This window comes from Schistocerca cancellata, chromosome 4 (genome assembly GCF_023864275.1).
Source record: "Schistocerca cancellata isolate TAMUIC-IGC-003103 chromosome 4, iqSchCanc2.1, whole genome shotgun sequence".
In the NCBI taxonomy this organism is placed as follows: domain Eukaryota; kingdom Metazoa; phylum Arthropoda; class Insecta; order Orthoptera; family Acrididae; genus Schistocerca; species Schistocerca cancellata.
Genome location: NC_064629.1, coordinates 800161205 through 800185808, shown reverse-complemented (window position 1 = coordinate 800185808; position 24604 = coordinate 800161205).

Here is a 24604-nt window from a genome sequence, read left to right as displayed (position 1 = left end):
TTCCGTTGCAGGACACTTTATGGGTACTGGGTTCATAGGAGCAGTCTGTTTCACGAGGGTCCAGGCGTGACAGGCATTTTAATCGAACTTGGCTTCGATGCTCAGACAGCGTCTCGCCAATGTCTGACAAAAGGATGCACCAAGCTGGTGGCAAATCTATAATACAATAGTTGCTTAAATGAAATCCGAGCTCTCATTTTTAATTGTGTATTTGCATACTGGGTATAGGAAGAGCAATTGTAATTGGGGACAGCTACTGTTTGGAGAGGCAAATCGAATAGTTTAGCGACTATCCTGTCAGGGACGTCGTCACACCTTGAACTGGCCATCGGCTAAACCGTGACAGCGGCGGCGATTTTCGTAAAACGAAATAAATGAAGGTACACGTTTCACACAATGGCATGACTTCGGAAGTGGAGTGTCCCACACGTCGGGCACCCACAGTCTGGCTACTGATAGTGCTCACCCCGCCCATCCTGTCATCATTGTCAAGCCGACAGCCAGCTCAAGGTGTGACGACGTCCCTGACAGGAGAGTCGCTAAACTATTCGATTAACCTCTCCAAACAGTAGCTGTCCCTGTTACAATTGCGCTTCCTATACCTATTATGCAAATACACAATTAAAATGAGAGCTCGGATTTCATTTAAGCAACTATTTTATTATAGATTTGCCACCAGCTTGGTGCACCTTTTGTCAGACATTGGCGACAAGCCGTCTGAGCATCGAAGCCAAGTTCGATTAAAATGCCTGCCACGCACGAACCTCGTGAAACAGACTGCTCCTATGAACCCAGTAACCATAAAATTGTCCTGCGACGGAATTGCTAGTAAGTACCCCAGCTGATAAGAAATTAATGTAATGAAAATCAAGACCCTGGAGTCCTCATGTACAGAAAAAAAGTGTGAAAACTAACTACGAAATTAAATTCATTGCCCAGAATATTACAGTTTTAATGTTCCAAAAGGCTCCCTCAACTTTGCAAAAACTGAAGCAAATGCAGTTTATAAAAGAAGTATACCGTACACGAGAACACACCATAATCAGAAAAAATAATTATACTAACGTTCGACTGAAATATTGTTAGGTAAGAACAAAGTAGGAAGGAATAAAGAAATGATGTCGGTTTTTTCGAATTTTTCTAGGTCACCCTTTTATCATTTTGACACGGAACTTTAGCTTCATGACAACATTGGAGTGAGGATGACCTCAGATGGTTAAGTGATATTATTTGTAAGTAAGCTCCTGTTCTCTCTTTTAATTTACTTTAATTAATTTTAGAAATTTTAGCCACGTAGTTCCTTATCTGACATTTCAACCTTGATGATCCCCTCCCACTGTCTTCTAACACAATATTTTCATTATTACAGTTTACACAAGATGAAGGAACTTAAACTGTTCTGAAATCTGTCGTGTATACAACAAAAGAATGTTGATTCAGCAACTGTTGTCTGGTTTCTTCATTTTACAAAATGGACTTGGCCAGTTGCGGCTGGCCCGTAAGAACTCTTTCCGAAGGAAGAAACATAGCCCAGACTCCAAGATCCTACACTGGTGAATCTCACAAACACGTATATCCACCATCAAACAAACCCACGTGATCTAAACCGTAAATAGAAAATTCCCAAAGTTTATTACTGACTTGGTGCTGCGTTGCCGTCATTGAAGATGCATCAGCATCCTTTATGAGACAGCCAGATGTATATCGTCAGCTGCTTCCCTAAATTTCCAGGAGTCGTCAGCGCAAAAAGTACCGAATTAGGTGCACAAGCCAAGCCCAAGACTGCTTATCGTCGAATAGACCAAACTCTTTCCAACTCTGGTGGTAATCAAATAGACCGCCAACTTCTCCCCTCCTAGAATCTGTGCTGCACTTCTCGACAACCCTCAGAGCCGATCGGAGCGCTGGCTCAAAAGTTACCACTAACAAAAGATTTTACAGTAACATTTCAACTCCCACCGACTTAAAAACTGGGGAAAAGCCGATTAGAAGTGTTCACGCGAATAGCAAAAGTAGGCCCAAATCTATTACCAGGCTCTGCGCCAAGGTGAAACTTTCCTCCCCCACAACCAGAGAAAAATCATGTAGCCCTGACTGCTCTTCGATTCCACGAGACATGCACTATGTGATCAAAAGTATCCGGACACATGGCTGAAAATGACTTACAAGTTCGTGGCGCCTTCCATCGGTAATCCTGGAATTCAGTATAGTGTTGGCCCACCCTTAGCCTTGATGATAGCTTCCATTCTCGCAGGTGTACGTTCAATCAGGTGGTGGAAGGTTTCTTGGGGAATGGCAGCCCACTCTTCACGGAGTGTTGCACTGTTGAGAGGTACCGATGTCGGTCGGTCACCAGGCATTCGCCGTATCCACACCCTGCCATCGGATCGTCACATTGTGTACCGTGATTCGTCACTGCGCACAACGTTTTTCCACTGTTCAATCGTCCAGTGTTTACAATGTTTACGCTTCATATACCAAGCGAGGCGTCGTTCGGCATTTACCGGCGTGATGTGTGGCTTATGAACAGCCGTTCGACCATGAAATCCAAGTTTTCTCACCTCCCGCCTAACTGTCATAGTACTTGCAGTGGATCCTGATGCAGTTGTAATTCCTGTGTGATGGTCTGGATAGATTTTTGCCTATTACAGGTTACGACCCTCTTCAACTGTCGGTGGTCTCTGTCAGTCAACAGACGAAGTCGACCTGTACGCTTTTGTGCTGTACGTGTCCCTTCACGTGTCCACTTCACTATCACATCGGAAACAGTAGACCTAGGGATGTTTATGAGTGTGTAAATCTCGTGTACAGACGTATGACACAAGTGACAGCCGATCACCTGACCACGTCCGAAGTCCATGAGTTCCGCGGAGCGCCCCATTCTGCTCCCTCACGATGTCTAATAACTACTGAGGTCGCTAATATGGAGTACTTGGCAGAAGATGGCAGTCCAATGAATCTAATATGAAAAACGTATGTTTTTGGGGGTCTCCGGATACTTTTGATCACATAGTGTAGGTATGATATTGTGTGTTCAAAACAGTCCTCAGTCACATTTCTGAGACTCGCCTTTTTAGCAACATAGAGGTGTTCCTGTTTTCTCTCGCTGTAGGGCGTCCTCTGATAAGAGATTATATTGCACAGATGGAGCCCTCGTATTGTCTGAAATCGCTATTCCTGAAAAACCTCCGTCCTGGAGTCAGCAACTCTCTTGTTTCGCTAGCAAGCTACCCGATGACCCCAACGTCGCTTCAAACTTGGGCCCAGGCTGGATCTTTAGATGTGTGGCTTCCTGCGAGGTCGGCCCTTGGAACGGGTAAGCTTCAGCTGCAAATACCTCTTTATTCCACTAATACCGGGCCCCACACAGAGCTTCTCAGAAACCATGCAAACTGTGGCGTCAAAGCTATGCACAGAACATATTCGAGATAAAACGAAATAAGTATATAAAATAAACTGAAGAATTAAGTACAGATGAATCTCGTTATCACTCATTACCCCCGCGAAATCAAACTCGTGTTAATAAAACTGATTGGTGCTAAAATTAATATTACTTAAAGAAATAAATGGCAAAAATGTGAAGAGGAAGTCCAGCCTCAGGCTGAAGCCTCTTAATGTATTTCTGCTAGGGTTTAGCTTTGTCAAGTATTCCCTATACCTTTGTAACTTTGTACTAGGATTGTTCTTTCAACAGATTTCTGCAGTTCATTCCTTCTTCCATCTACGTCATTAAAAATCCAGGTTTTATACATGTATACTCTCCTCACTAGAGAATATGCGTAGAACATGAAGACACATCTGCTCCAAATGTACATTCCCAGCATGCCGTCGGGCTAGAGTAGATTTATTTGTCTTGATGTATTTTGTAGCTCCTATTTTCATAAATGATAGATACCTTCTTACGATGGCGCACAGGAACGGCACATACGGTTGACCAAGAGAGAGGAAGTATTTTACTTTCTATGGAAAATGGACTTACAGTATTCTAATACAATTTTTTTAATCCATTAAAATGCCTAAATCTTACTCTAATATACACATAATGTATACATACATGTGTGATGTGCATAGGGCTGTGGTACATATTTAATTCTCATGATCGAATCTTTTTCGCTACGTAGGTAAGGGAGCCTGTATATAAGAACAAAGCAGCTTTATTTGGGCTAATCACTTGATCAGCGGTAATTTTCAGCGCAGGAATTGAGATTTGTCTATGTCGTGAACCACATACATGCAACATACTGAAAAATAACCTGTTGTAAGAATTTAATTTCTTCTAGTGTATGTTTCATCAATTTCAGCAAAATATTTGGATATTAAAGAGATTTGGGAAAGCATTTATTCAGTAAAACGAGTACAATGAACAAAACAACTTAATTTAAAACATCATGTTCAACTACTGATAAATATTTATAACTCAGGGAATGAGTAATTGTTTGCATTATTGTATTGTCAGTCGTTCTCGTGCTCCAACCACATTCTGAAATTTGGATGAAGTCTGGCCCGGAAGTTTGTGCAGAAAATCAATTATTGCTGCTAACTTAGCAATTCTATTTGCTCAAAATAAATTTAAAATATCGTATTTTCAATAACTGATATGTATTCAAAACGCGGATGACGAGTGATTATTTCCATTACTGTAATGCCTTTCGTTCTTATGCGCCAACTATCTTTTGAAGCTTGGGGTTATCAGTCGCTGTAGACTGTCAGAAAATCAACTATATTGCCTTAAAAGGACTTTCACTGACTTGGCAGTTCTGTTCAATGATTTTAAAGAAATCGAATGTTATTTCATTGTTCTCGGCGATTCCCGTTTTGGTGGATTACGATATGTTCCTCCATTTCCAACTCACGCAAATTGCACGCAAGCAGATAACTGTGGAAATACAAGACCTGAAACTACACCATTCCCACCCAGCTACTATAAACGACCCTTCTCCTCAATAGGGCAAAAGGCATCACGGAAGCAATATTTCCGTATTCATTATTTTGACCCGAACGCCGTGACCAATTTACGTGCGTCCTCGACGAAAATAGTAATCTATTTAGGTATACTGAGACGTGGAAAACTGTGTTGACCGCTAGTAGTGTGTTCGGTTTTACTGATTTCTGTATAACGGAATGAAAGGAAAGGTGGAAATACGGTGTTGGATATAGCGCGTTCCCTTTCCGAACAGCATGAAAATGGCTTCGGAGCTTACCTTCCCCAGCTATTAACGGCGTCTCATGTCCTCAGTCCGAGCATTATTAGAAAATGCGCGTAAGTCTGGTGATCAAGATCTGTACGTCACCACGTCTCCTCCGTTTGCCGGTAAAGATTGGTGATGAAAATTTCTTCAATCAGCAGGATTTGAACCGGCTACATCCAGTCAGTCGTCATCTCCTTAATGTACTTCAACGGCCTCGGCCATGGAGTTGAGTAAGAAGGGTTTGCGACCATAGAAGATGGTGACCAAAGGTCACGATGAGTCTTAAGTTCAGCTGACGAAAAGTACGAAAATGTTGAGAATGTGGTTAACACTTTTGGTGGGGAAGCGAATGGTACCACGGTTAATGAAGTCTCGAAATCATTAAGTTATGGAGGTAACCTCTCAGATATGGAGTCACTTTTTGTTGAAGTCATTAAATTATGTATATGATAGAAGGAAGCAGAATAAAGGGATCATGTCTGAATTTTGCTTAGATATATGTGACAAATATGTTAGAACGAGCTGTCGAGGACGGCCCTCGTTGGCTTCTGAGGCCCCGGATTCGAATGGAACAGCGTCGCAGCTTGCAACACTCTAGAATCGGCATTTTTGAAATGAAGAACGCTCCTTTTCTGCTCTGAAAGATCATTGTTGAAAAATTTAAATGACTCGACAGTCTGCTTGTATTATCCAGGAGCCGTAGAGAGGAACTGTGATGTTCCACCTATCGTATAGTAGACGGTAGCGTTCGGAAAATGGAGTGTTACACGCGAAAGGTAAGGTCGGGCGTTAAAAAATGTGTAGGGAGGCGGTCGGTGCGGCAGCTGGGTGATCTGTGGCGGGCTGGCGGCTGGCGTTGATTGCTATCCAATTCCAGCAGGCGTCGGCGGCCGTGACTTCCTGTGCGGGTGCCGCTGACCCCGCGCACATGGCGCATACGCCGCCGGCCGCACATTCACCTGCCTCTCGCCTCAGCACTCCCAAAAGCTACACTGCCAGGGGGCTCCCAGTAACTCTACTCGTGGATGCTAAGGGAAGGCTTAATTTCATTGCACGAAGGCCGTGGTTGCTTCCAGCATTCACCTGACCCGTAGAACACGGTGAGTGGAAAAGTGTGTTAGAATTACATGAATTGTCGTAAAAAATATGGGAAGTCTGGATGGGAAGGTAGAAGACAAAAAACCGTTAGCACAGCAAAGATCGTAAAATTTTATGACCCCAGGATGTGGCGTCTCCTGCGCGATAGTAAAAAGAAGAAGTGAGAGAGCTCAGGTTTCAGAAAAGACGTCATACGTCATTGGATTGGAATAACGGGACACATACACTACCTCTCAAAATTTTTCGATCCCCTGCTACACCTTCGGATTTGTGATTAAAACAGTTATTTCGTTTTGAATATTGTCATACGCTCGTTCTGATAACAAAACAAGTATAAAGATGTAAATGCTAAGCACCTCAGTTGTGTGTTTGACTGGTTGTTCACATAGAGGGGCGCTGATGAGTATTTACAAAATCACTGACTTGCTTTTACCGAAGACGGTTCCACTTCAGTAGGCCCCAATCCTTCCGTTGTCTGTGTAGCAATCAGTTCGCATTAGTTTTAGGTACATTGTGTGCACCTAGCAGTGTATTTGTATACCTGACCAGGTTCATACCACATTACCTCCTAATCGGACGGAAGCGGGAGAATGTAATTGTAGCCCTGCATCAGGAAGGCTATTCTAGTTGGACAATAGCAACAAAAGTTAGCGTTACAGTGGTGTATACACTGCGGCGGATCAAGCAAACTGGTGCCAGAGCAAGTGTTTCGCGATCTGGAAGATCACGAGTAACATCATACAGGGAGGATCAGTTCATATGTGTACAGAGTAAATGTCAGAGGACTCGTACTGCCCCTGAAATTCATGAGGAAGTAAATAGTACATGAGCATCTCCAACATCTGTCCCAACAGTGCAACCCATTCTTCGGAAACAAGATTTGAAGTGGTACATAGTACAAGGTACATGGTACATGGTACGAGAAACCTTTATTGTGCAAACAAAATAAGGTGAAAATACTGCAGAGGCCACATCAGCATATAAACAGGAGCGTGCAGCAATGGTTCAAGGTGCTATTCACGTTCGAATCTGAGTTTGAAGAGTATGGAACCTATCGCCGTATGTCTTTTCGTTCATGGGGAACGTATGAAGATGAAGCATGGTGGAGAGTCGGTCGTGGCGTGGGGATGTTTTTCGGGTGATTAAATCGGTGATCTAGTGAGAATGAATGGAACATTAAAGAAGGAAGGATAATATAGGACACTGATGAACAATGCAGTTCATCAGGCAAGAGACTTATTGGTCGTGGGTTTTTTCTGGAGCAGGACAGTTATCCCAAACATGCTTCTAAATTGTACAGAGGATATATCAGTCGACATGACAAATGTAGGGAACTGTATAATATGATTTGGTCAACCCAATCATCTGACTTAAATCACAAGTTTGTTTGTGTGGCCATCCTCCGCAGCAAGAATATAAATACTTGTTTTGTAAATAAAACTACCTTCTCCTGCTGCTAGTTACTTTATTTATCCCATACGCATTTCGCCTTCTCCTATTCTAAGGCAGCATCAGTGGGATCTATAACGGTACAGTTTTGTTAGTTTTAGATTATTAAACAGTCCACCTCGTGATTTTTTTTGTAAAAAAAGTGATTACTCGCGATTTGCTGATCTGCGTTTCCTCACATCTGGTTTGGAGGTTGCACTTCCACTTTTATCTCTGCCATATAATCACATCTTCGACATCTTTGTGTTCTTGTCTTCCACACACTGAGAAACATGGTAAACGGTGTGTGGAAGGCGAGAACACAAAGATGTGATTATATGGCAGTGATAAAAGTGGTAGTGTGACCTCCAGACCAGATGTGAGGAAACGCAGATCAGCAAATCGTGAGTAATCACTTTTTTTACAAAAAAAAATCACGAAGTGGACTGTTTAATAATCTAAAACTAACAAAACTGTATTGTTATAGATCCCACTGATGATGCCGTAGAACAGGAGAAGGCGAAACGCGTATGGGATAAATAAAGTAACTAGCAGCAGGAAAAGGCAGTTTTATTTACGAAACATGTATGACTTAAATCACATTGAATTATGGGATGAACTTGACCGGGTGTAAGGAAACTGAGGTCGTCAAATGTTAAAGATCTGTGGAATAATTTACAAATGTGTTGGATTCTAATATCTCGAAAAACACTACAAAATCTTATCTCCAGAATGTCAAGAGTTTGTGCAGCTGTTCCTGGGGCAAAGGGTGGATACTCTGAAGAGGCTAAAATCTAAACCATATTTTACTGTACTTTGTGAGAGAGAGAAAATATTTATTTGGTTGGTCTATTTAGTTCTTACATTGTGTTTTTACTTTGAAATAAATATGTAGTTTTTATCACGGGTGATCGAAAACCTTTGACCGATCTGGTCAACATGATCGTGTAGCTGGTATTGAAAGTTGCCTGGTACACAGATAGTTTGTAAAACATGTATCATGTGAAAGAACAGTGTGTACAAAGTGGCCTGTCAGAACGAGACATGATGCAAACGGCAAATATTCCGAAACGTTGTGTATTTGCCTATTAATTTTCCACAATATCTGGTAAACCAAAATAAGAATATGAATTGTTCAGTAGACATAAAAAAAATCTCTAGTCAGCGGGTTCAGTTCGAAGTGGGACTCATCACTGAAGAAAAATTTTCTGCAGTCAGTCAGATTCCAGCTCGAAGACAGCGGTAGGATACCAACATGACTGTTGCCCGCCATGCGGCCCGAAAACTAGAGTGATGGTCTGAGGTGCCATTTCTTTTCATAGCTTTGGCAGTTATCCGGGGCACCCTTACAGCACAGCGGTAAATCGACGATATTGCAGCCCCAGTTTTGTTGCCCTTAAGGGGCTCCGGAACGCCCTATACTTGCAATGTTAAAATAACGCTTATAAATTACATCATTCCTCACAAAGTATTTGAGGTAGGAAGTTGAAATTTTTACAGATTATTTATTGGAATATTGGCTACAACTTAACACAGGGATTTTACAAAATTTTAGTTCAGTTATTAAAGATGATTTTTTTTCAATTGTAATGAAAATTCACAACATTTTTTTGCAATTTTTTATTTATATATTCAAAAATATACAGTTTTTTGGAAAAAGGCTGTGTTAAATTATGCAGAAGGTACTGTGTAACATTTACTGAAAGTTTGAAACAAATGTGTTTGGAAGATCCTTAGAAAACATGTAATTAGTATGAGAAAATAAAAGTTTTGGGAATCGAGCGACAAAGATTGGATTAACTTTTTAGTGCATTCCAGGTCCATAGGATGGATTATCTTCATCCTCTGCAAACTCCTCCTCCAGCTTCCTCTTGTTCCTCCTCCTGTTTACTCTTGCTTGTATTTCTAGACTCTTTACAGCCCTGTCTGCAGCCCGAAGGCGTTCCTTGTCTAAAGCAAGCATCGCTCGTACCATGTTAGAACCTATCTTCTACATCTACATCTACATTTATACTCCGCAAGCCACCCAACGGTGTGTGGCGGAGGGCACTTTACGTGCCACTGTCATTATCTCCCTTTCCTGTTCCAGTCGCGTATGGTTCGCGGGAAGAACGACTGTCTGAAAGCCTCTGTGCGCGCTCTAATCTCTCTAATTTTACATTCGTGATCTCCTCGGGAGGTATAAGTAGGGGGAAGCAATATATTCGATACCTCATCCAGAAACGCACCCTCTCGAAACCTGGCGAGCAAGCTACACCGCGATGCAGAGCGCCTCTCTTGCAGGGTCTGCCACTTGAGTTTGTTAAACATCTCCGTAACGCTATCACGGTTACCAAATAACCCTGTGACGAAACGCGCCGCTCTTCTTTGGATCTTCTCTATCTCCTCCGTCAACCCGATCTGGTACGGATCCCACACTGATGAGCAATACTCAAGTATAGGTCGAACGAGTGTTTTGTAAGCCACCTCCTTTGTTGATGGACTACATTTTCTAAGGACTCTCCCAATGAATCTCAACCTGGTACCCGCCTTACCAACAATTAATTTTATATGATCATTCCACTTCAAATCGTTCCGCACGCATACTCCCAGATATTTTACAGAAGTAACTGCTACCAGTGTTTGTTCCGCTATCATATAATCATACAATAAAGGATCCTTCTTTCTATGTATTCGCAATACATTACATTTGTCTATGTTAAGGGTCAGTTGCCACTCCCTGCACCAAGTGCCTATCCGCTGCAGATCTTCCTGCATTTCGCTACAATTTTCTAATGCTGCAACTTCTCTGTATACTACAGCATCATCCGCGAAAAGCCGCATGGAACTTCCGACACTATCTACTAGGTCATTTATATATATTGTGAAAAGCAATGGTCCCATAACACTCCCCTGTGGCACGCCAGAGGTTACTTTAACGTCTGTAGACGTCTCTCCGTTGATAACAACATGCTGTGTTCTGTTTGCTAAAAACTCTTCAATCCAGCCACACAGCTGGTCTGATATTCCGTAGGCTCTTACTTTGTTTATCAGGCGACAGTGCGGAACTGTATCGAACGCCTTCCGGAAGTCAAGGAAAATGGCATCTACCTGGGAGCCTGTATCTAATATTTTCTGGGTCTCATGAACAAATAAAGCGAGTTGGGTTTCACACGATCGCTGTTTCCGGAATCCATGTTGATTCCTACATAGTAGATTCTGAGTTTCCAAAAACGACATGATACTCGAGCAAAAGACATGTTCTAAAATTCTACAACAGATCGACGTCAGAGAGATAGGTCTATAGTTTTGCGCATCTGCTCGACGACCCTTCTTGAAGACTGGGACTACCTGTGCTCTTTTCCAATCATTTGGAACCTTCTGTTCCTATAGAGACTTGCGGTACACGGCTGTTAGAAGGGGGGCAAGTTCTTTCGCGTACTCTGTGTAGAATCGAATTGGTATCCCGTCAGGTCCAGTGGACTTTCCTCTGTTGAGTGATTCCAGTTGCTTTTCTATTCCTTGGACACTTATTTCAATGTCAGCCATTTTTTCGTTGGTGCGAGGATTTAGAGAAGGAACTGCAGTGCGGTCTTCCTCTGTGAAACAGCTTTGGAAAAAGGTGTTTAGTATTTCAGTTTTACGCTTGTCATCCTCTGTTTCAATGCCATCATCATCCCGGAGTGTCTGGACATGATGTTTCGAGCCACTTACTGATTTAACGTAAGACCAGAACTTCCTAGGATTTTCTGTCAAGTCGGTACCTAGTATTTTACTTTCGAATTCACTGAACGCTTCACGCATAGCCCTCCTTACGCTAACTTTGACATCGTTTAGCTTCTGTTTGTCTGAGAGGTTTTGGCTGCGTTTAAACTTGCAGTGAAGCTCTCTTTGCTTTCGCAGTAGTTTCCTAACTTTGTTGTTGTACCACGGTGGGTTTTTCCCGTCCCTCACAGTTTTGCTCGGCACGTACCTGTCTAAAACGCATTTTACGATTGCCTTGAACTTTTTCCATAAACATTCAACATTGTCAGTGTCGGAACAGAAATTTTCGTTTTGATCTGTTAGGTAGTCTGAAATCTGCCTTCTATTACTCTTGCTAAACAGATAAACCTTCCTCCCTTTTTTTATATTCCTATTAACTTCCATATTCAGGGATGCTGCAACGGCCTTATGATCACTGATTCCCTGTTCTGCACTTACAGAGTCGAAAAGTTCGGGTCTGTTTGTTATCAGTAGGTCCAAGATGTTATCTCCACGAGTCGGTTCTCTGTTTAATTGCTCGAGGTAATTTTCGGATAGTGCACTCAGTATAATGTCACTCGATGCTCTGTCCCTACCACCCGTCCTAAACATCTGAGTGTCCCAGTCTATATCTGGTAAATTGAAATCTCCACCTAAGACCATAACATGCTGAGAAAATTTATGTGAAATGTATTCCAAATTTTCTCTCAGTTGTTCTGCCACTAATGCTGCTGAGTCGGGGGGTCGGTAAAAGGAGCCAATTATTAACCTAGCTCGGTTGTTGAGTGTAACCTCCACCCATAATAATTCACAGGAACTATCCACTTCTACTTCACTACAGGATAAACTACTACTAACAGCGACGAACACTCCACCACCGGTTGCATGCAATCTATCCTTTCTAAACACCGTCTGTGCCGTTGTAAAAATTTCGGCAGAATTTATCTCTGGCTTCAGCCAGCTTTCTGTACCTATAACGATTTCAGCTTCGGTGCTTTCTATCAGCGCTTGAAGTTCCGGTACTTTACCAACGCAGCTTCGACAGTTTACAATTACAATACCGATTGCTGCTTGGTCCCCGCATGTCCTGACTTTGCCCCGCACCCGTTGAGGCTGTTGCCCTTTCTGCACTTGCCCGAGGCCATCTAACCTAAAAAACCGCCCAGCCCACGCCACACAACCCCTGCTACCCGTGTAGCCGCTTGTTGCGTGTAGTGGACTCCTGACCTATCCAGCGGAACCCGAAACCCCACCACCCTATGGCGCAAGTCGAGGAATCTGCAGCCCACATGGTCGCAGAACCGTCTCAACCTCTGATTCAGACCCTCCACTCGGCTCTGTACCAAAGGTCCGCAGTCAGTCCTGTCGACGATGCTGCAGATGGTGAGCTCTGCTTTCATCCCGCTAGCGAGACTGGCAGTCTTCACCAAATCAGATAGTCGCCGGAAGCCAGAGAGGATTTCCTCCGATCCATAGCGACACACATCATTGGTGCCGACATGAGCGACCACCTGCAGATGGGTGCACCCTGTACCCTTCATGGCATCCGGAAGGACCCTTTCCACATCTGGAATGACTCCCCCCGGTATGCACACGGAGTGCACTTTGGTTTTCTTCCCCTCCCTTGCTGCCATATCCCTAAGGGGCCCCATTACGCGCCTGACGTTGGAGCTCCCAACTACCAGTAAGCCCACCCTCTGCGACTGCCCGGATCTTGCAGACTGAGGGGCAACCTCTGGAACAGGACAAGCAGCCATGTCAGGCTGAAGATCAGTATCAGCCTGAGACAGAGCCCGAATTTCTAAATACCTTGCACCTTACAATGTTGCCATCATTGAAAGTTGCAACAGCATCATACACACCAAAGTGAAGTGTTTCTATTCCAACAAATACAGTCATGGGGATTCTCGACCATATAACACTATTTACACTTTCATTTGGGTTTTGAGTTTTTCCGTGAATACACTTTTTCAACAGTTCAGGTGCTGCTAAGTCTCTGAAAATAGGTTAGCCACAATACATACTTTATCTCACATCACTAAAATGTACCTGATGAACACGGACGTTAATAATAACACCATTTGACAGCAGTTTAACAGCGCCACAGTGGGTCACGCCCATGTAGAACACATTTCAAAAAAAAATTTAAAAATAGTTGTAGTCTTCGGAATTGAATAAATTATATATCTATTAAAAGGTAATAGTCTGCAGATTCAGAAAACGCAAAAAAGTAAAAACTGAACTTTTCATGATTTTGAGCCTTTCCGGAGCCCCTTAATGGCAACCCATCCTGGGCTTGCATTTCGGCAAGGTCGTGCACGCCTGCCAGGTCGCCGGATCTCTCCCCAGTTGAGAACATTTGAAGCACTATGGGCAGGGCCCTCCAACAAGCTCGGGATTTTGACGATCTAACGCGCCAGTTGGACAGTGGCACGATATCCCTCAGGAAGATATCCAACAACTATATTAATAAATGACAAGCCGAATAACTGCTTGCGTAAGTGCCAGAGATGGACCAACGCGTTACTGACTTGCTCAATTTGTGAAGCTCTTCCCGCTGAAAAAATCATTCAGTTTTTCTGATTTGTTTGTCTTTACATATACATCACATCTACCAGTTTCCGTCCCATTCGGCTATTTCCTTAATGATGCATCTTTTTTTTTTCTTAGAGTGTTTTTATTACGTAAGGGTCGCCTAATCATAGGGAAGTTGTAGGACATCGGGATCTAACTCAGATGAAGAATACAAGACTTTTACATACTCTAATCAAATAAACAAGTGACAAAGGATAATATAGAGCGTTGTTCTGAAAACTGTTTCAAACTAGACTAAATGTGGCTAAACTCTTTGGGACCCACATTTAATTGAAAGAATGAAGGAAGCAAAAATGAATAAGACTTGCACACCTGGGCAGCTAGCGAAAGCAAGACAAATTAAACATATATTCAACACAAATAACTGAGCATACGAGATGCATAACTAAATGAGTTAAATACGAGCTGCTGAGGAGATGGATTGCGCTACTGCCTGAGCGAAACTTACATTCAAGTACAGCGAAAGGGCACTTTTCGACTTGGAGAAGAAATTGAATGCTGATAGTGACGACCGAACATGTTCCCATTTCTACATAAAAACAAGGGAAAGTAGCAGAATCTTCCCACTCAAACATTGCAAAGATCATAATTACGATTCATGATGTTGGTACTTGTTTCGAACAGTCTCATTGCTGAGCACCGACCGCACCGCATCTGGTAGCGGGAGCGCTACTTTGGATTGGGCAGTCCGTAATTTTGGAGAGAAGCAACAAACTTTCTCATGACAGGGAAGTACTGGTAGGCGGCCTCCTCTTTGATGTGCGGACAGAGAGGCAAGTTCCACCCTCACGCACAGACTTGCGACGTGTAGCACCGGCCCTGTGATAAGCGGATTAGCGCCAGGATGTGTCCGCAAGAAGCATTTCGAGAAACGAAACCATTTGTGCGAAAACTGGCTATCATGCAGGAAACGCTCGTTCCCTGCTACGGATACACCGCGAAGAGCCTTCTGCGACCTTACAGGACTGCCGGGTCCTCTGAACCCACTCCCTTCTGGCTAAAAGTTGAAGATTTGCCACTCAAAAAAAAAAAAAGAGACTAACCACAGTTAATTATGGGGTACATATGACAGAGCTGAAACAAAGTAGCTAAACGATATGTGACAGTCACGTACAAGAGTGTCCGGTTTTAACATTACTGTACATGAACTCGTGGATATAAGATAGCGAATTTGATGCCAGCATCTCGGTGGTCAGTAAGGTTACCAGAACATGTTGTTTCTGCCGGCCGCGGTGGTCTCGCGGTTCTAGGCGCGCAGTCCGGAACCGCGCGACTGCTACGGTCGCAGGTTCGAATCCTGCCTCGGGCATGGATGTGTGTGATGTCCTTAGGTTAGTTAGGTTTAAGTAGTTCTAAGTTCTAGGGGACTGATGACCACAGCTGTTAAGTCCCATAGTGCTCAGAGCCATGTTGTTTCTAATTTATGAGTCCAAGGCATGAAGCCTCTGGCTTTGGAGAAAGCGCACCACGATCAACATTAATTCTTACACGAGACTACAGTCAACGTACTCAACCTTGTAGTTTTCGTTTATTATTCTCACACCTTTATGTATCTCGAGTGCGGTAAAGTAGTTTGTGCATGGAAGTTATAATAAGCACCCTCGCTTTCATATTTCTCCATAAAGATGTAAAGTTTGATGTTATCATATGTTTTTCCAGTACATATTTGGCATAAATCCTTTATTTTGTTGTGCAGAATTCACGTTTTTGTGGCCGTTTGAGTCTGTAATGATCTTGGTTCTCTTTCACCTTAGCGACGCAGTAAACCATATTTAGAAATTGTGAATCGAATTTAGAGGCTGACTGGAGCCATATTTCGCTAGTGGTTTGTGCCAGCAGCGGCCTTTGACAGGCGAGGACCTGCGATGCGTCACGTGACGTGCAATGAACCGAGAACAGAACGCTCTGACATGCAGGAGCATCAAACCTGAACGTGTTACATTCGAAACAAGGTAGTGAATAGCTGTCAGTTCTGTTACTGGTGAACCATATGAGAGCGTGAATATCATGTACAACTCGAAAACCTCAAAAGTTGTAAGAATGCAACATCATCAATCACATTAAAATTAAATATAGCGTTGATTTTATTTTTGTGGTTTATTATGAAAATGAAAGTAATGAAGACGATTAAGACAGTGCGTACGACTCGACGTAAGAGTGATGAGACATCTGTTTCTAGAATGATAGATCTTTCCCGCGATCGAATGTTGAACATAAAATTGCTCTATGGAATATTGTGCTTGGCCCCTGTCGGTATATGGGGTGTACCATGTATCTTGATCTCCCGAATAACGTTTTGTTCAGAAGCAAAATAAAAAAATGTATTAATCAAATATTGTTTAGCTACCAGGGGAACATTAACCATCATGACTACCTTTTGTGTAACTTTGTTCGTTACGAAGATATGAACAGTATTACATTTTTCTAAAATGGTTCTGAGCACTATGGGACTTAACATCTATGGTCATCAGTCCCCTAGAACTTAGAACTACTTAAACCTAACTAACCTAAGGACATCACACAACACCCAGTCATCACGAGGCAGAGAAAATCCCTGACCCCGCCGGGAATCGAAACCGGGAACCCGGGCGTGGGAAGCGAGAACGCTACCGCACGACCACGAGCTGAGGACTTACATCTTTCTCAACTCCAGCAAGTGGACGACTTACGCTGCTGCGGGTACCTGCACTGTATGCTAGTACGGGAGAACGAAGTCAGTTCTGTGTTACATTTATAATAACGTCATGTTTACATGAGTGGTACACTGTGATATGTTCAAAAATGGCTCTGAGCACTATGGGACTTTATAACTGAGGTCATCAGTCCCCTAGAACTTAGAACTACTTAAACCTAACTAACCTAAGGACATCACACACATCCATGCCTGAGGCAGGATTCGAACCTGCGACCGTAGCGGTCACGCGGTTCCAGACTGTAGCCCCTAGAACCGCTCGGCCACCCCGGCCGGCTGTGATATGTTTTTGAACAGGTCTTGAGGAGAGGAAGTTGATTACAGAATAAAAAATATAGGCTACTATTTAAAAAGACGTACTGCTGGTGATATCCTCGTAACGGACGAAGGCACCTGAAAGACCATTATGCTGGCTAATGTCCCCCTGGTAGCTAACAACATTTTCTTGATACACGTTTTATTTTGCTTCTGGACAAAACGTTACCTTGGGTGGTGAAGATAAATGGGACACTCTCGTACTGTGACAGTTAATATAACTTAAAACATGTTGTTGGGGCGATCTCTGTTTATAGATTTTTTTGTGAAAGCCAAAATTCTTGCTTTTAAGACCTTAAAACTATGCGCTTTAACTCTATTGGTGCTATGGATGTTGTCATTTTACCTTTTATTCATTTGACAACCCATCTTGGTGCATTCTGTTTTATAAATAGCAAACCATGTGGAATTTTTAAAATGTATTTACACTGTGTTATTGAAATGTCGACGACAGATGTATGTGAACATAACGCAAACCGTAATACCAGTCTGAAGATGACAGCACGATTCTGTCGAAACTACTAATTGGAATAAAGATCTTAAAATCAAGTGATCTTGGCTTTCACAAAAAGTATATAAAAATATATGTGAACTCAGTCGCACCGAAATCCAAAGATAGTTGCACTCGTAGGTATTTCAGATACATAATCACAATTACCTAGCTTTAAGCACATAGTTGACGTCACAGTTCATTAGTGAATCTTAGTTTCTGCATTTTAAATCTAGGAAATAGTGAAAGGATTAGATGAAAGAAGTTTATGGCCGTGTCGTTTTTAAGTATGTATAATGGGTAAACGGACCGCGGTAGAAATATTTCAACACACGTGCAAAGAGAACGAGATGATCAGAAAGCGACTCTGTTGGTAAGCTATAACTTCTTCACCGGTAGGCGCAGAAGAACAAACAGCTTTTCACAGAAAGTCGTGCATAACATTTTTCATTGGGAACTGAAAGGTTAATCTACGCTTGACGGCAAGACGCGCATCATCTGGTCAGTTCACAGGCCTCTGTTCATCATTCAGGTGAAAAGTACAACAAAGACTACTGCTTCTCGTTCTTGTCTTTACTGTAAATCTGCGCGTGTCCAAAACGTAATTCTTGATAGCTACGAGAAAAATTAGGCAGTTCTGCATTGCTCGCACTGTCTACGATTTACTGTGAGATTGTCATAAGCTTCCTTGGGTGTGGTGGTGTTCTTCACTGCAATGGCCTACTCGTCCGTCTGCCAGTTTTTTAACTCATTCACTTCTGACTTGGGCGTCACGTGCGTAAACAAGGGTCGCTTCGCATTAATGTCCCGCCGCTTTAGACACTCCCATCAATTAAGGAGCTTATGGCGCGCTCTGCTCATTAATTGTCCTCCACGTGCTCACACCTATCTAAATGTCTTTGACGCCATTCAGGCACACTAGGCACAACACGATGTCTTCGCTACAATCTCACTCGTAACAGCAACAAACTCTGTGCAGGTGTTTCCCTGGGTTTTCTTAAAATGTTTTAAAGTTGATCTTGTACACCTCTCGAAGACCTTCAACCCATTTACACGCCCACAGTTCCTTGCATTAGGATGGGAGCTATCGTGTTATACTGTGCAATCTTTCACGCCGATAATGGAAAATATATATTCACATCTGGTGATACAGGTGAATGAAATACCCTCATTCAGCACTTGCTCGATGTATTATCAGGAAGTAAAAGAAAATCAGACGGCTTTTTAAATTTCCTCACTTCTCAGACAGTGATACTGGCATACTTTGTAAAACTAACGTTTCTCCCCTGTCACTTTATACTCCTGTTCATCACTATCTTTTCCGATCCGACACAGATAACAGATCGACATCACAAGTGTACAGCAACATCTTACGTACAAAACATTGGGAACAGAAATAACAGCTCTATTTGACCTTTTTTTCGCTTTTTTGGTCATTTACATTCACACTGAAGTGGTTATTAGTGACGATGTTTTACAGGAAAAACTATAGGCTCCTGGTCATACTAGGTGGGAAGAATGGATAAGTTTGGGTGTTTGGAGAGGGTGTTATAGCAAAGATGCAGGCCTATATAAGGGAAAGTACTGGCGAATGGCCGGCCGGAGTGACCGAGCGGTTCTAGGCGCTACAGTCTGGAACCGCGCGACCGCTACGGTCGCAGGTTCGAATCCTGCCTCGGGCATGGATGTGTGTGATGTCCTTAGGTTAGTTAGGTTTAAGTAGTTCTAAGTTCTAGGGGACTGATGACCTCAGAAGTCCCATAGTGCTCAGAGCCATTTGAACCATTACTGGCGAATGGGATGTAGGTATTATAGAGCAGCTAGCATTGCAGCTGTGGAGAAAAGACGCGCTGTAGCCTTCATTGGCGTGGAAGGAGAAGAGACGATTATGACTGATACGAAAGTTAGATCTCGGAAATGAGTTCGTGTCTGAAAGGGGGAGGCTACTGAAGTTACTTTGAGAAACGATGTGCAGTATCCGGATATGAAGGGAATGCTTGATCTACGTATAATGCTTTGTTAATTTAAGATACTAGAACATACCAAATATGAGGAAGATGTGATAATTGTGTTATTATTACTTCTTATTGAGAGGTGGCACGCCTTTAGATGCACACATTGACTTGCCCCTTCTCATATTTATATCTTACTCTGAGTAATTCGATTTGGGGAAGTAGGGCCGAGTATTATCATTACAAGGCTAGTATTGAGAACTCAGAGGATATGAATATTTTCCTTTCCAATTGCATGTGGTGAAAAGTTGCTATTGCTTCACACGCGGACTTTCCACGCAGCGTCACTCGTCACCCGGGTGGTCCGGTGACTGGCGGGTTCTGCTGATCTTGAAAGGGTTATGCCGACGGGTGTGATGGAGTCGAGTGGATGCTTTCCAGACGCCGGCATTGTCATGAGAACGGGGACGACACGCCCAGAGGGGCCTGAAGGAGCTGCTGGGGCTAGAGATTCCGTTACTTCGCAGAAACTTAGTGAAAACACTTTCTGACGGGTTACCAGCGAGGTGTCGGAATGACTGTTGTTCCCAGGCAGTATTGGCGGGCAAATTCCCGCGTTTTCTGCAAAATCATAACTGTGAATGGCTTGCTCAGGGGACAGCTGTGTGACGTAGCAAAATCGGCGGAGAAATTGGCGTCAAGTATCTCCATTTGTGGAATAATAGTGCTTCGGCAATAGAGTGAAATTTTCCACCGGTTTTCGAGTTGCTGATTGGCACGTTTAACCACGGCCACTGTGGTGCGGGCGGTAATGTTCTGTGTTCGGCTTTTACGGGTGCTCTTGGTAGAGTCGTCTCTCGCTTTTGGTTCGAGTAGGTTACAAGACTGAGCTCTCGCTGCTCTAGACAGCCAGCCTTCCGTAGGCTGTCTAATATACTTTTATTTAATTGTGACTGTTTGACGAAGTTGCTGAAGTTTCGACTTCAACGTAACTTTCCGAGTACAGTTGGCAATTGAGCGTTCTGCGTACAAGCGGCCTATGTTGTCCGTCTTGAGCAGTTTTGGCTAAAGTTGACTGTATCGGAGTTACTGTGTGACTTAGCTTGTTAAAATCAATCACTGTACCGTCAGTGATTGCGTAGCGAGCCTTCTTCGTCTCCGTCAGAGGCGCATTTGTGTTGCTAGGAAGTCTTTAGTTCGGAACAACCAGACCAGGATAATTTGTTTCGGGCTATACGCGCGACATTATCATCACCACGGCGGGCCCTCGAAGCAACCAGCCATCGCCTCTGGTATGCCAGATCGTGTCCTTGCAGTTAAGAAGACAGCTTGGTAATGTATGTCCGCAGCACCGGCAGATTAGGGAATTTTGCCATGTGACAATCAGAGCTCAGCAGAGCAAACGTGGTTCTCTCTTGGGTGTTCATTGTCTGAGTTCTCACTACTGTAGCAGCAATTGATGTTGGGTTGGCTGGGTGTTTCTCTTAAGGTTTGAGTTGCAAGGAGCTGGCTCCACATACTACTTGGTCATAAATGTCGCAATCTAGTTTATGGACAACTTCGCCTTCACAACATTTATTTTAGTATCCAATTTGACGTATTGTAAATGTTTCATGTGTTTTGTTTATTATTTTGAGTTTAGTCATAATAAATCAAATTGTTATTTTGGACAGAACTTTCATTCTGTTGATCGACAGGGCAACCCTTTCATTTCTCACTACGTTAATGAAACTTTCCTTTATCACATTAAATTATTGCAGTTGCCAAACTCTTTTCCACTCCAATTGCAGGGTCGATTACAGTCAGTTCGCGTTTGTTCTTAATCCATGTACTACAGCAATAGTCGGAGTTAGAAAAGGGGGGGGGGGCTTAGAGCATCATTTCCATATGAAGATTCTACAAGAATTTAGTGTTAAATACACTGCTAGTCCCGGCGCCTCGCATTATATATCAAATTTTGTGGAAATTGTATCATTTGGAAAGAACTGCGTGAGTAAATCCAAACTCTGAGGATGTTTTGACAATGTGCCAACAATAACTGAGTAAGATTGCTGAGAGATGGTGTACGCAGCGCTCCATCAACGCACTCTCCTGTGTTAGCGGAAAGATAACTATTACACCAAGGTTTGTGTATGAGGAGAGTTTATTTATGAGCAGATACTGTTTGAATTGAAAACGTAAAACAAGTGCCAGTATACCTGCAAGACGTCCAAGGACAGAATGTTAGCATATGAATGCGTCTGCACAGGATAAAATAATCGAGCCCGGGAAGTGGCTTTGTCATATTTTCACACATAATTTGGTATAGGGAATACTGATAGGACTATAATACGTATGTGGAGTGAGATAGAAATTGGTCGTTCGCATTGGTGCGGGTACTGAGTCCAGTAATGTGACCACAGTCGAGGAAAACTACCACTTTTTCTGCATAGCTGTAACGGAACGCACAGATTGGCCCACAATGTTGACCCGAAGGTGGAGCACCGCTGTGGGCGTGGATCTGTACGACGCTGTCTGCTGCGGGCTGGGCTGGTGGCACGCATACCATTGCGTAGGCCTCCATTGTCCAGAAACCACAAACGCCTCAGACTGCAATAGGCACGTGAACTCCGTCGCCGGCGTGCTGGGTGCTGAGAGGCTAACTGTAGAGTTCCGCTTCACTTGTCTTACAGTGACAGCCGCATACGCGCCATGCACCAATGCAGTGGCCGTAGCCTAGAGCGCCACTAGATACGACATACAACCTCGACTCGAAGGATTTAGAGACATTTCAGAACAGAAAACTTCTATCGGAGGGTTTTCGGCACCTGAACAGTTCAAAGAAAACTTGTGTATCATTTCAAGTAGTTATACCATTCATACAATTACAGTCAGTGGTGACTTCAATGTATCCTCGATATGCTGGAAAAATTATACGTTTAAAGCCGGCGCCAGGCATAAAATGGCATCCGAAATTGTACTGAACGCCTTCTCAAAATGGTTCAAATGGCTCAGAGCACTATGGGACTTAACTTCTGAGGTCATCAGTCCCCTAGAACTCAGAACTACTTAAACCTAACTAACCTAAGGCCATCACACACATCCATGCCCGAGGCAGGATTCGAACGTGCGACCGTAGCGGTCGCGCGGTTCCGGACTGTAGCGTCTAGAACCGCTCGGCCACTCCGGCCGGCGAACGCTTTCTCAGAAACCTATGTTGCAAAATTAGTTCATGAGCCCACTCGTAGCGTAAATGGTTGTGAAAGCATACTTGACCTCTTAGCAACAAATAATCCTGGACAAATAGGGAGTCTCATGACGAATACAGGGATTAGCGACCAGAAGACAGCTGCTGCTAGGCTGAATATCGTAACACCCACAACCATCAAAAAGAAACGCAAAGTACATGTACTTAAAAAAAGCTGATACAAATGCTCTTAACGCCCTTTTAAGAGACAGTTTTCACACCTTCCGATCTGATTATGTAAGCGTAGAAAAGATCTGGAATGTTTTCAAAGAGATAGTATCGTCGGTAGTTGAGAGATATATACCACATAAATTAATAAGTGATGGTATTGATCCCCCATGGTACGCAAAACTGGTCAGATCGCTGTTGCAGAAGCAACGAAAAAACCACGCCAAATTTAAAAGAACTCAAAATACCCTAGATTGGCAAAGTTCTGCAGAAGTTCGAAATATAGCGCGTACGTTATAGCAAAGATGCAGGCCTATATAAGGGAAAGTACTGGCGAATGGCCGGCCGGAGTGACCGAGCTGTTCTAGGCGCTACAGTCTGGAGCGTGACCGCTACGGTCGCAGGTTCGAATCCTGCCTCGGGCATGGATGTGTGTGATGTCCTTAGGTTAGTTAGGTTTAAGTAGTTCTAAGTTCTAGGGAACTGATGACCACAGCAGTTAAGTCCCATAGTGCTCAGAGCCATTGCCACTCGAGATTTTTTTGTTGTTGTTTACACTTACTTTGGATATGAATTTCATAACCTAAGGTGTTTCATATGACAGCGTATAAAAAAGTCCTTTTGTTGGAAATCTCTACTTGTGCTGCAACCAGATTTTTTTTTTGGGGGGGGGGGGGCGAATTTCATGGGGCACCTGGCAGAAATGTGGATGACAATAATTTTGACATGTGAATTGTCCGGAAAAAGTAATACAACGAAGTAGATAGCAAAAGAGTGCGACGAATATCAAAAACAGCACTCTGTCACCACGTCTCGAACAACACACGTTTTAAAGGTTACTTTTTCCTACTCGAAACAGGAAACAACAATTTCTCAAATGGTTCAAATGGCTCTGAGCACTATGGGACTTAACATCTGTGGTCATCAGTCCCCTAGAACTTAGAACTACTTAAACCTAACTAACCTAAGGACATCACACACATCCATGCCCGAGGCAGGATTCGAACCTGCGACCGTAGCAGACGCGCGGTTCCGGACTGCGCGCCTAGAACCGCTAGACCACCGCGGCCGGCAACAATTTCTCATGTCTACCCTCTGTACTCAGAGAGAAGTAGGGGATGCCAGTTTTGCTAGATACTCATTTCATAGGCCATCAGTTGTAATAAGTTAAGCTCTCCGTAACATTTACATAGAGTGCTGTTTCTATTCCACTGACATGCTTAATTTGCTCTTCGTGATGGAACAAGGACTACGCGCTTGTTTTGGCGTGTAACGACTATACTAAACTCTTTTGATGACTCGTTGAATTCATCTTTCTCATTCGTTCTGCTAGTCAGATCTCCAGGTCACGATACTGAGAAACTGCTGATAAATAACAGACTGGGCGAGCATCGCAGCAGCATACAACTTTAAATCGCCGTGAAAAAAATGTCTTTATATTAACAACAATTCACACACACTATTTTTATACTTTCCGATGATTACTGTGAACTACAAACTTCTGACATCGCAATGTGCACGACATATTCCAGGTCCTAACCTCACAAACAATTCTGAAATCCTGGCCAAACTACATGCGCTCATGTAGTCTCTTGTTCTCATATTAGATATAGGCGTCGAAGAGTTTGCAGACTTGGTTCACGTTATGTTATAGCAGTTTCCTTCTTTACTGCAAATAATCCGCGATTTACAAAAACAAAACATAAAAATATCTACAGACTTCGAAAG